This window comes from Coenobita brevimanus, chromosome 98 (genome assembly GCF_032717465.1).
Source record: "Coenobita brevimanus isolate Jiangsu-jjx chromosome 98, ASM3271746v2, whole genome shotgun sequence".
Classification (NCBI taxonomy): domain Eukaryota; kingdom Metazoa; phylum Arthropoda; class Malacostraca; order Decapoda; family Coenobitidae; genus Coenobita; species Coenobita brevimanus.
In genome coordinates, this window is record NC_137051.1 from 23,210,905 (window position 1) to 23,224,216 (window position 13,312).

At 41.1% G+C, this 13,312-nt stretch overlaps 1 protein-coding gene across 1 annotated transcript in view; it reads right to left on the reverse strand.

Moving 5' to 3' along the window:
- LOC145413998 (calcium-activated chloride channel regulator 1-like) overlaps nt 1–13,312 on the reverse strand; it is a 201,799-nt gene that overhangs the window by 163,817 nt on the left and 24,670 nt on the right. The window lies entirely within an intron of this gene.

Below are 13,312 nucleotides of genomic sequence, written 5' to 3' on the forward strand. Positions count from 1 at the left end.
GGCGCTAACGCCCACCGTCCATATTGAATACATGCTAGGGCTGTCTCATACAGGACTGGTGTATTGGTACTGGTGGGGATAACTTTACATGTCAGTGGGCCTTTTGGAAGATCAATAAAGGCTGCTTTAACGAAATTCAAAGTATTTACACTGTTCTCCTCCTCAATCGGGATCTGAACCTGGGTTCATTAGGAACTGCAGGCTGGCTTCGAACCTGGGTTGATTAGGACTGGAGGCCACCATAATGAAGTTTTCTTTATCACGTTATTGATAATACGAGTATGGTCTTTTGTAGAATAACCACTACGAAATCCGGGTTGTTGTTTTGGCTGGATTGCATAAAGTGTTGCTAATTTAATTTATTTGGATTTTTTGTGAAAACTTTGTATAAAGCAGGCAGAAGAGTAACTGGACGGCAGTTCTTTGGTTGTCTACTCTCACCGTATTGTTATATATATATATATATATATATATATATATATATATATATATATATATATATATATATATATATATATATATATATATATATATATATATATATATATATTTATTATCTGGATATTGCATCAACTTCCAAACACTTTGTGAATAGTTTTGCTGGTTTTTTAATGTACGGTCACCTACATCTTTAATAAGATTAGTGGCGAGATCATCACCTGCGCTGCCTCACCTCCTTTTCAAAGCCTTTTATATTGAACTAATTTAATGTTTAGGATGACTGTATCCACCATTTCCATCTTGAACTTACTCTTCATTGTTGGTATGGCCACTGAAAAGCTTTGCATAAAATTTTACTCTTGTTTAGATCAGTTCATTTGTGTTATTTGCAACCTGTCTGTAAAGAGTCTCAGAGCAAACATTTGGCTTCTTCCTATACCACCTATACCAAGCCTCTGCTTTGTTGCCTACGTAAAAAAGTCTCTTTTCCTCCTCACCATCCGCCGACACCACTTGATGTATGGACATGAACGATGATACTGATAGACAGAAAAAGTCATGAAAAAGACAATGCAGCAAACAGAAATAAAATACAACCATTAGTTACAGAGCTGGGTTATTACAAAGAAACGAAAAATATGCGTGCGAAACCGAAATCTTTAAACTCCATTTTCTTTGTTAGTTTTACTTCGACGATGTTGAAAATAATGTTATTACCTCGCCCGGACGGAGTCCGACGAGGTATTATTTTTGGCCAAGTTTGTTTGCTCGTTTCTTTGTTTGTTTCTTTGTTTGTTAGCAAGAATACAGAAAGACGGTTGAACGAAATTAGATGAAATTTTCAGGATATGTGGGCACTGGCCCCCAAAGAAAGTGATTAAATTTTGGAGGAAATCGGGTGAACCTGAAAGGTCAAAATCAAGGTCACGGGTTTTCATAGGGCTATAACTTGAAAACGGTTGAAGATAGAGATATTAACTATAGAACATACAGTAACTCGTAATATGGGCTTTTATTTTGCACCAAGACCTTTGGCCTTGAATGACCATGAAAGGTCAAACTCAAGGTCACGAATATTCAGCGGGCTATAACTCGATACTGGTTGAAGATAGAGAAATATTTACTCTTACCAAGATACAGGAAGTCTCACTTGGGCATTCATTCGGCAGCAAGACCTTTGACCTTGAGTGACCTTGAAAGGTCAAATGCAAGATCACGGATTTTCAGAGGGAGTAATTTGAAAACATTTGTGCCATTACCTTAGACTTTGTGTACTGACACTAAATGGCATAAACGAGTCCGTATTTAACAGCAATAAAATATCTGCTGTCAGGCGAGGTTTGTACAGTAGTGTGTGGCACCACTTGTTATTACTGATTCGTAAAGTACCACTCTATACGAATAGTACAGTATGCAGGGAACGGTTGCGCGTATCTTAAACTAGAAAGCTCTCAGAGAGCACATACCTCCGCCAATGCCATTAAAAAGGATCCGGATCAGGATCCGTGGAGATAATGTGTGGAATACATAGGATCCAAATCCGCCCCCAAATTTGATCAATTGTTCCTTGACCCATGGTCCACTCCTTCACAAAATTTCATTGAATTTCATTCACAGTGTGTACTGTTGTGAGTAAAAGATGGAAGAAGAACATAAGACAGTATGGATCAGTTGGGTCAAGGATTGTGTGGGTAAGATTGAAAGTTGGAATACAAATGTGGGCGATTGTGTGCATGTATGCACCAACGCAAGATCGTGCAAGGAGTGAAAGAAAAGTTCTGGACAAATGTGGAAGTGTGCATGGAAGTGTTTGGAAGGAATTAGAGGGTGTTTTTGATTGGTGATATGAATGGTAAAGTAGGGAATGTGAAGGTGGAGTTGGTGAGTGGGATGTGCCTGCTGAGATAGATGAGAATGGCAGTGCGTTAGTGGACATTTGTGCCGTGAGGGGGTTGGTGATAGCCAATACCCTCTTCAGGCACAAGATGATCCACAAGTATACATGGCGAGTGATGAGAAGGGTGGGTGGTGAACTGAATGAAAGGAAAGCAATGATTGATTATGTGGTGAGCTGAATGAAAGGAAGGCAATGATTAATAATGTGTGTGTGGATGAAAGGATGCGAAGATGTGTAATGGATGCAAGAGCTTATAGAGGTTGGAGGAGTGGACTTTCTGATCACTGCTTGGTGGTGGCCAGAATCAAGATCCAAGTAAGATGGAGAAATAGAAGAAGGGAAGGACGGGAGGAAGGAGTAGTTGCAAGGAGAGTGGAAAGGTTACAAGAGGATGAGAAAAAGGCAGAATATAAGAGAGAAGTGGAGGAACGATTGGGTAAATATGAATTGGAGCAGATGGAGGACGTGGAAGGTGTGTGGAAGATATTCACAGAAGAAATATGTGCAGCATGTGAGGTGGTGTGTGGAGTGAAGAGAAGACGGAAGGGGGTGCAAGAAACAGCATGGTGGAATGAAGAGGTGAGACAGGCTGTGGCACAAAAGAAGAAAGCATACAATGAATGGATGAGAAATAGGGGCGTGGAAGAAGTTAAGAGGAGGAAGGGAAAGTTATATGTAGAAAGGAAGAGAGAGGTGAAAAGATTAGTAAGAGAGAGTAAGAAGAGAGTGGATGAGGAATTTGGAAGGAATTTGAGTGTAAAGAGGAGGGCTTGTTAGAAAATGTTCTGGAAAGAGGTGAAGAGATTTAGACAGGGTGACAGTGTAGTTAGTACGGAAGTGAAAGATAAAAATGGTAGATTACTACTGGAGGAGGGAGAAAAAGTGAGCAGATGGAGAGATCACTTTGAGAAATTGTTGAACACAGAGAATGGAAGTAATGCTAGTATAAGTGGTTGGAGAATGGCTGGGAGAAGGAGGGAGGTGAGAAGACAGGAAGAAATCAGTAGGATAGAAGTTGTGGAAGCAATGAAGAAAGTCAAACTGGGGAAAGCCGCAGGAACTGATGGAGTGTGTGGTGAAATGCTGAATCATGAGGGAGAGATAGTAGTAGAATGGATGTGGAAGATGTGCAGATTGGCCTGGGAGGAAGGTAGAGTCTCGGAGGATTGAAAGTCAGGTATAATTATTTCCTTGTACAAAGGAAAACGGGAAAAAGAAGTGTGTGGTAAGCATAGGGGCATTTGTCTTCTTAGTGTAACAGGAAAAGTGTATGGTAGGATACTTATTGACAGAGTTAGGGAAATAACAGAGGAATTAGTTGGAGAAGAACAGGGTGGCTTTAGGAAGGGAAGAGGTTGTGTAGATCAGATATTCATTCTTAGATCGTTAGTGGAAAACATTCTAGAGAAGGGAAAGAAGTTGTATGTGGCCTTCATGGATTTGGAGAAAGCATATGACAGGGTGGATAGACTAGGATTGGTGAAAGTATTAAGAATATATGGAGTAGATGGGAAGTTGTTAAATGCTGTGAATAGTATGTATGATGGTGCTAAGGCTCCAGTGCGTGTGGATGGTGAACTAAGTGAATTTTTCTCTTTGAAGGTTGGGTTGAAACAGGGATGTGTCATGTCTCCATGGTTGTTCAACCTGTACATGGATGGGGTAATAAAAGAGACACAAGGTAGGGCAGTGGATGTCGGAGTGGCCCTAGTGAGAGAAGATAGTGTTTGAAAACTCCCTGTACTGTTGTTTGCAGATGATACTGTGTTGTTAAGTGAAGACGAAGCGGAGCTGCAAGGCTTGGTGGATGAGTTTGGGAGAGTGTGTAAGAAACTGAATCTAAAGGTGAATGTATGGATGAGTAAAGTGATGGTCTTTGAGAGAGGTGAAGTCAGTGAATGTACAGCGAGGTTGGATGGTGAGGAAATGGAAAATGTGAGTACGTTTAAGTTCTTGGGGAGTGTGATGAGTAAGGATGGAAGTTTGGAGGGTGAAGTGCTTGAAAGGGTACAACAAGGAAGAAAGGTTGCTGGTTCCTTGAAAGCAGTGATAAGAAACAGGGAAGTGAGCATGGAAGTGAAAAAGTTACTACATGACAGTATTGTGATACCAACTCCAACGTATGGAAGTGAAGCTTGGACGTTGTTGGAAGGACACAAGTCGAGAGTGAAAGCGGTGAAAATGAGTTATTTAAGAGGAGCCTGTAGAGTCACATGGAGAGACGACTGACAAATGAGGATATAAAGGAGCGGTGTGGCGTGGCTGTGGATGTGATAGGAAGCGATAGGAGGAACACTCTGAGGTGGTTTGGCCATGTGGAGAGGATGGAGGGTGAGAGACTGACGAAGAGAGTGTATGTAAGTGAGATGGAGGGGGGGAGAGGGAGGGGGAGGCCGAGGATGAGATGGAGAGAAGGAGTGGAGAGGTATATGAGAGAGGGGGGTGTGAGTTGGGAGCAGGACAGTGAAATAGCGGGAGACAGGTCGACGTGGAAGCGATTTGTTTGTGACCACCCCGTGCGGGATTAAGGCGTCTGGAAAGAGATAGATAGATAGATAGACTTTTGGAGATATTGTGCGCGATACATAGGATTCGGATTCAGATCCGGATCCGCCTTCAAATTTAATCAATTCTTTTTTGGCCAATGGCCCATTCTTTCGCAAAATTTCATTGAAATTCATTAAGAACTTCTGGAGATAATTATCGTGTGAACAAAGAAACAGACAAACATAGGTGAATACATAACCTCTTCCAACTTCGTTGGCGGAGATAATAAAGCAGCAGATAATGAGTTTTGAAAATAAGAGCAGGATAGAAATCACCTTTAGCGGAGTAAAGCTAAGTTAGTTCTTCATGTCCTTTACTATGCTGTTCTGTCGTTAAGGAAGGTATCTGTATGAAACTTGTACCGGGTATATCTAGAACGAAAAATGCATACAGAAGACTCTGCTGTAGAACAAAACCTCATATTGCGGATTATTATGGAGCTGAATAACTTGGCAGAGGTAATCCTTCATCTTTTATTCCATAATAAATTCATTGTGCTGTCTGTGAGGCACCGCCCTCTCCCTGAAGAGTCTGCATTGATGGTATTTATATGAAAGTTATAGGCTAGAAAAAAAAAAAGAATAAGCAATAGTGTGAAACAAATCAAGACTTTATATCGCAAGGAATAATGAAGCTGGAGTCTGATGAAGAATTACTACGAAGCTAGAATAAGTCCATATATATATATATATATATATTACAATGAAGGTAAGGATGAAGTTTTTATGAATAATCCACAGACTACTATATTTTCTTAAAATAATGAAACAGACTGGATGACATTATTTCGGAAAAAGTAGGAAAGTCAGTAGTTATGGCATATTCATAAACCCACGCTTGGAAAGCGAAAGAGGTTGTTTTGTTTAGATTTGGCGCGCGCGCGCATGAGTGTACGTTATATACGTGAATGTATATGTATGTGTGTGTGTGTGTGTGTATATATATATATATATATATATATATATATATATATATATATATATATATAGATAGATAGATAGATAGATAGATAGATGGATAGGTAGATAGATAGATAGGTGTGTGTGTGTGTGTGTGTGTGTATTAAAAGTTTTCCACCTATCTATCTGTGTATCTATTGCCAGACGCCTTAATCCCGTAAGGGGTGGCCACACACAAATCGCCTCCATGTCGCCCTGTCGAACGCCATTTCACTGCCCTGGTCCCAGCTTACACCCCCTTCTTTCATATACCTCCCCACTCCATCCCTCCATCTTATCCTTGGCCTCCCCCTCCCTCTCCCCCCCTCCACCTCACTCACATGCACTCTCCTCGTCAGTCTCTCACTCTCCATCCTCTCCACATGGCCAAACCACCTCAATGTACTTTTGCACCCTCAAGCACCTGGACAATCTCACTTCATCATTTGCAACCCTTACATTCCAAGTAGCTATCCGTGCCATCTCCTTTGTTCGGTCCTTACTCGTCACCTTTTGGTCAGTCCTGGTCCAAGGCTTCTTGTTCGAATTTATAGTTAGTTGTTTTCCGGGAAGGGGCACTAACCCTCCGCCAACCCACGTACTGTCACGTAGGGAACACATGTTGGTTGGTTATAATGTTACCATGCAGAGTTGTAAATGTTTTCTTGGTTTACAGGAAATCACTTATCTTGCCACTCGATGTAGAGCTACCCTAAAAAACAGAGTACCACTACACTAAGTGGGTGGATGATGGGCGCCCCCACCTAAACTTAGTGGAAGGTTTGAGGGGCATTGACGGAGTAAACCTGTTGTTTTAGAGAGCAATAGGTAAAAGATCAAAGTCACAGGCTTCGATTCCCGGCTACAGTGTTATAAAACTTTCCATATATATATATATATATATATATACAAAACATACTATAGCACTAGCTGTGTGTCTCTGTGTGTGTGTGTGTGTGTATGTGTGTGTATTTTGGGCAACCGAAACTACACATTCAAATAGCACCAAAATTGGCAAAAAAATCGCAAAAGAATCGCTGATGTAAAAAAAACTTGGTCCCATCACGATTCAAAAACTTTTAGTATATTTTATAAGTGATCACATTTTGATCAAAAAACGCCGCTCCCGGAGCCCGCCATAGGATCTCCGTAGAATTTTTTGCCCAGAGGTAGAACTAGAATAAACTGTAGCAGTAGGCGTGTGTCTGTGTTTGTACTTCGGACTTGCGTTCGGACAACTTGGGTTCCATTCCCGAAGTTGCAAATAACACGATCAATTGGTTACCTGCAAAACATCCAAGTGACAACATTACACTAGAACAGCACATAAACGCAAGAGCCCACCGCAGGAACAAGTGCAAGGGGCCCGAAGGGCCCACAAGCGCTTGTCTAATATACTATAGCAGTAGCCGTGTGTGTGTGTGTGTGTGTGTGTGTGTGTGTGTATTTTGGGCAGCCGAAACTACACATTCAAATCGCACCAAAACTGGTACAAAAATTGCAAAAAGTTCGCTGATGTGAAAAAACTTGGTCCCATCACGATTGAAAAACTTTTACTATATTTAATAAGCGATCACATTTTGACCCAAAAAACGCCGCTCCTGGCGTCCGATGTAGGATCTCCATAGAATTTTTTGCCCACAGGTACAATTAAAGTATTTCGGACTTGTGTTGGGACAACTTGGGTTCCATTTCCGATGCTGCAAATAACACGATCACTTGGTTAGCTGCAAAAAATCCAAGTGACAACGTTACACTATAGAGCACCACATAAACGCGAGAGCCCTCCGCGGGAGCAAGTGCGAGGGGCCCCACGAGCACTCGTGTGTGTGTGTGTGTGTGTGTGTATATATATATATATTTGCATTGATTTCTATCAGTAATGCGAACTTAGTGTGAAGCATCACACAAAATGGTAAGAGATATCGCAAACTCCATAAACAGAAGAAGTTAAGGACTCCCTGATATGTGCTTTAAGAAAAACAGATCAGAAAGAAATCCGGGTACGGCATCTAGCTGTGTATATAAAAAATTGACATCCCTCGTAGGTGGATGAAAGAAAGTTTCATTGCTCCCAGTATTAGTGATTCTTGGACAATGTCAAGGCGAAGCTGGACAAAAAGTTGTTATAAATAAATCTATCTATTTATCTATCTATCTATCTATCTACAGTATATATTATATATAGATAGATAGATAGATAGATCGATCGATAGATCGATAGATGATATATATACAGTATATATATATATATATATATATATATATATATATATGGCCATATTAAGGTTTTTGGTGAAGTCTAAAAGGAGCAGAAAATCTCTCGAGTTTATAAAATTCTGTGTGTGTGTGTGTGTGTGTGTGTGTGTGTGTGTGTGTGTGTGTGTAACATTCTACAATAATAAATTTGCATCTGTCTGTTTGGATGGCTGTAATGCAAACGTTTGTGTAGAAAATTACGCAAAAACAGTAAGAGATCAACAGCCTCCGAAAGGAAAAGTTATTAACGAACCTGTGGAGTGTGATTCAAGAAAAAAAAAAAAAAAACTATTACAATCTACCTTCTCGGTGTGTATGAACAAAAAGCAACTTCTTATAGGTAAACGATAGTGAACTTCAGCACTCTGAATAATACTGATTCTTGGTCCCATGGCGAAGGGGGACAAAAGTTTCTCTTTTCTTTTTTTTCTTTTTCTTTTTTTTCCCTTTTTTTGGTGGGGGACTAAATTTCCCATTTTTAGGGTTAGCATGAAACCAAGAGAGGCCGAAAGCCTCTCATATATACAGTCATACAGTGTATCACTGAATTCCACTGACAAATTTTCTGGATCATCTGGCTGTGTCAATATACGCACTTTATTATGTCAGTTTTCTCCAATAATGCTTTATTAAATGGAGGCACTGAAGTCTGTCTGGCAAAAATAGAACTACAAATCTAATATCATTTAAAGATACAACCTCCTTCGGTAAGCGCGATGAAATGAACAGTTGGTCATTGAGATATGCACATAGTCTTGAGATCGGTGCCCCTTATGCAGAGACATGTTGAGAATATCATGTGCTTACTAACACCTTAGCAACTTCCTGGTGCAGTCAAGCGGCATTATTGCTGCAGAATTTGCTTCTTTAGTAACATACCCCACAGAAATGAGAGAGGATTCCGAGTTCGCGCCAACTGTCCGAACACAGGCAACATGCCAATTTAGCTGATTTTCCATGCCAAAACGGACATAATAGGATGTTTCGTCCCGTATTTTTTCGTTTTATACTTAAGCCATGATATGATGCAGAAATGCACAGGAAACGCGTGCTGAACATTTGGGAACCATATCACGATGATTTTACACCACTGAGCAGATTCTGACGCAGTGATGACAGTCCGTAAAAATATCAACAGGCTACATGACAGTGCTGATACGGTTTACTCAACAGTTAGTAAGATTTTTTTTTTTTTTTTTTTTTTGCAGTAGATATTTCATATGAAAGGTTAGATTGAATCATGATTGTTCCCCCCCCCCAAAAAAAAAAAAAAAGGAAAGCCAATTTCAAAATCTGTTCATTTAGAGATGTCTGGACACATTGCTTTCAAGTGAATGGAGATCATAGGCAGAAGGAAATACAGACCGAGAAAGTTCCAGAGTTGACATGTTTCATCCATGAATGACTGGAAGTATCAGTTAACTAATATATTAGAGACTTGGACAGAAAAGGGGATGAGAATTTGCTGCCAGACGGGTGCTACGTCCCCGCTGTAATGGAGGAGGAATTCAAGCAGACAGTTCAGAAGAGTAGTAACCATTGAAGAAGTGATAGAAAAACGATAAAGATGCAACAGTGTGGTGAAGAGACAGGTTGAACGGAGCCAGAAAAATTAGGAGAATTAGTGAGGCGAGAAGTCTTTGACTCCACCTTTTTGCTAAGTGCTGTATATGAGGAGCTCCCGCCCTCACCCCCAACCCAAGTATGAGAGTTGTACTCAGAACACTGGGAAGACTTAAAGCCCTGTATAAAGTCAACAGCTGTGTTGGGGGGTGGGTATAAGAAGGCGCTGAATCGGTATAGCACATGTAATCTCTTTGAAGCAGATTTTACAAGAGACTTAATATGATCTTTCCATGAAAAATCCAGAGAGAATGAAACCCCAAGTATGTTCAGAGATGATGCATGATTGAGTTGGATATTGTTAGATATTAAACGATGCTTATGTGGAGGATTTTGGTGGGTCGACAGATGTACGTACTGTGTTTTTGATGCATTAAAAACAACAAGGTTACTTTTACCCCTATAAGAGAAATAAGCCATACCATAGATTAAGGATGCCATAGTGTCGTCCAGTGTTAGGTGAAATGGCTGCTGTGATAGACTTTGTAATAAGTGAATGGAAAGGTGAAGGGTGGAGTCATCAGCAAATGAGTGGATAGGGTCAGATGAACGGCTATGGTCAGTGATGAACTGAAGGATGAGATTTGGTGAGAGGACAGAACTCTGAAGAGCACCGCTATAGATAGCTCTAGGAGAAGAATGGTGGCCGTTTTAACGGCAGCTACAGGACGACCAGAATGGAAGGTAGAGATGTAGGCACAGCTAAAAAGAAAGAAAACATACGAGGGCAGTTTGGATAATAAAGATTTGTTCTATACTCCATCGAAAGCCATTGAGTTGTCAAGGGGAATAGCAAAGCTTTCGGTGAAGGCTCAAAAAGAGGATGACAAGGAGTTTGAAGGAAAGGTGACAATGTCGTCAGTGGAGCATCCCATATTGACGGTTGGAAAGATGTTTATGGTAAGTCTCTCTCTCTCTCTCTGTGTGTGTGTGTGTGTGTGTGTGTGTGTGTGTGTGTGTGTGTGTGTGTGTGTGTGTGTGTGTGTGTGTGTGTGTGTGTGTGCCGCAATTAGATTTAAAAGCTGTAGAAATACAGAATGTTAAAAGCATTGAACAATAGCTAGAGGGCTGTGAATGGTCACCTTTGTGTGGCACAGGCTCACTGAGGGCAAATTTCCAGGAAGAAAGAATGATACAGGTCGACAGACAAAGGCGAAGGGTTTTTACCTAGGCAGAGAGTAATCACGGAAGCACAGTTCTTGAGAACAACCGGAGGGACCCTACCGGGCTCAAACGCCTTGTTAGTACTGAAGCCACTGAGGGCAGACAGAAATCAGATGAAGAAAATTTTACTGTCAATCATGAGAACGTCAGAAGGGGAAAGAGATGGAGGAACAGCACCGGAATCATCTAGGGTGGAACCCGAGGAGAAGATATGAACAAAGAGTTCTGTCTTCAGTTGAAGAAACAGCTACAGAGCCATCAGGATGGAAAAGAGGAGGGGAGGAGGAAGAAGCAAAGTTGTTATAAAAGTTTTTGGCCAGGTGCCAGAATGAGCGGGAAGAATTTGACTTGGAGAGTTCAGAGTATTTAGTATAACTGAAATTATTTTTAGCACAGTGAGGAACAGATTTAGCGTGATTGTAGGCAGAAAAATAAAAGTAGATTAAAGGGTGGTTTGGTGCCAGTAACTTTTGTAGGGCTTCTCTTTGTTATGAACTGTATTAGGACAAGCATGGTTAAACCAAGCTTTTTTTTTTTTTTTTTTTCGTTGGTCACAGGATAAGAGAAAAGATTGTATGATTCTATGCCCGAGAGAATAACCTCCATAATGCACCAGGCAGACTCATATATATCCTGGCCATTGAAGCAATAATCATTCCAGGGAAAATCAGAGAGTACTGCCTGAGGGCCTCCAGTGCCACAGCCGCCGCTTCTTGGTAGGGCCCACAGGCCTTACTGGAGTGATAGGGCAGGTCAAGGCTGTAAATGGAAGCGCCCAGTGGAGAGAAAAGATTATCAGAGTAAGCAAATTCGAAAGATTAGTTGTGAGGAGAGGGTCACGTAAGTTGGAGCTCTCTCCAAGGCGGCTAGGGAAATGGATAGGGTGCTGTCCATACAGCACTTGATCATTAAGGATAGAAAAGATGTAGAGCTTGTTCAGCACTTGGACCAGTGAATGGAGAGGAGAGTGAAAGGTGATAGTGAACATTGAAATCACCTAGAATGGAGATTTCAGAGAAAGGAGAAACTGATAGAATGTGTTCCATCTTAGAAGTAAGATAAGAGCCAGGCAGCTTTTCACTTTACCATGACCTGGTCGTGGTAGAGTGGAAAGCTGCCTGGCTCTTATCTGAAGAGTCAAAGATTCAGTCCGTGGCAAGATATTGGCAAATGTTAGCAAAAGTTAGATAGTAAAAGAATTTTTCAGTCGGTAGAATTATGGGATAGATAAACAGCACAGCTTATTTAGTTAGAGAATAATAGTTTAACCGAAGCCAGAATCTATAGAGATTTTAGAGGATTCAAGTTAAGAAATATGAGGGGAAGACATGTTGTTTCGTACATACACACAACAACTATCCTAGGCTTTGAAGTGAGTGTAAAGTAGGAGGATACAGAGAAGGGTTTGCTATCAGTCGCCTCGGACAGCTGAGTCTCTGTGAAGAAAATTGAGGTTTAGGGAAGAGAGGCAGTGTTCAACAGAGGGAAAATTAGAGGAAAGGCTACATACTGTATGTTTCAGAAATGATGGGAGAGTGTTTTACAATGGTTTCGTCATCGGGAGAAGAGCAGATGGTGGGGGCATTTATTGTCCTCCTCCCCGCCATTTAGGTACTTTAAGGATGAGTGTTGAGGCGCCATTTTCACAAATTTTTGAACAGGAAGTGTGGTGCGTATTGTGCATAGTTTGGTGTACAATTTGAGAAAAATTTATAGGAGAGTATGCTGGCCAACTCACCGTGTTACGGACAGACTGAAAAGTTCACCAAAGGGGGACAGTCAGAAACTAGTTCTGAGGGCTGTTGAAATGGGAGCTCCTGCTCTCCCAATCACCAGCTTTCCATCCACCACGAGGGTACTGTTCTGGTCGACTGGTGCTATAGTCTGTAGTCAAGAGGACGTATACCACTGTGCCGCTACTGTTACGCCTACGATACAGTTCCAAAACCATCAAATCGCCGACTAATTAGGTAATAATTTGGGTATGCGCATTAACTTATGAGGAGTGAGTTAGCGTGTGTGTGTGTGTGTGTGTGTGTGTGTGTGTGTGTGTGTGTGTGTGTGTGCGTGTGTGTGTGTGTGTGTGTGTGTGTGTGTGTGTGTGTGTTAGTAATACCTTTTCTTTCTTCCGCTGAACATACATAAACAACGGCCTCTCCATACTCAGCAAAAGTATTGAAAAATTCTTCACAGCACTGGGTACTATTTTTTACCACTCACTGAATTATTTTTAGCACTGCAAAAAATTCTTTCACAAACAGAAACCACGGTCTACCAATAAACATCCATAATCATATCATTATTGGTGAAAACTACTGTAACCCAAATCACAACCCTTAAGACGGCAGGACGCGGATGGAATTGGAGACCAGAGGAGTCAGTGTTCGAAGGGTCACCCAGTATGCTTTATTTCTAGCTTGGTTGAGATCCACTGCGTTTCCCA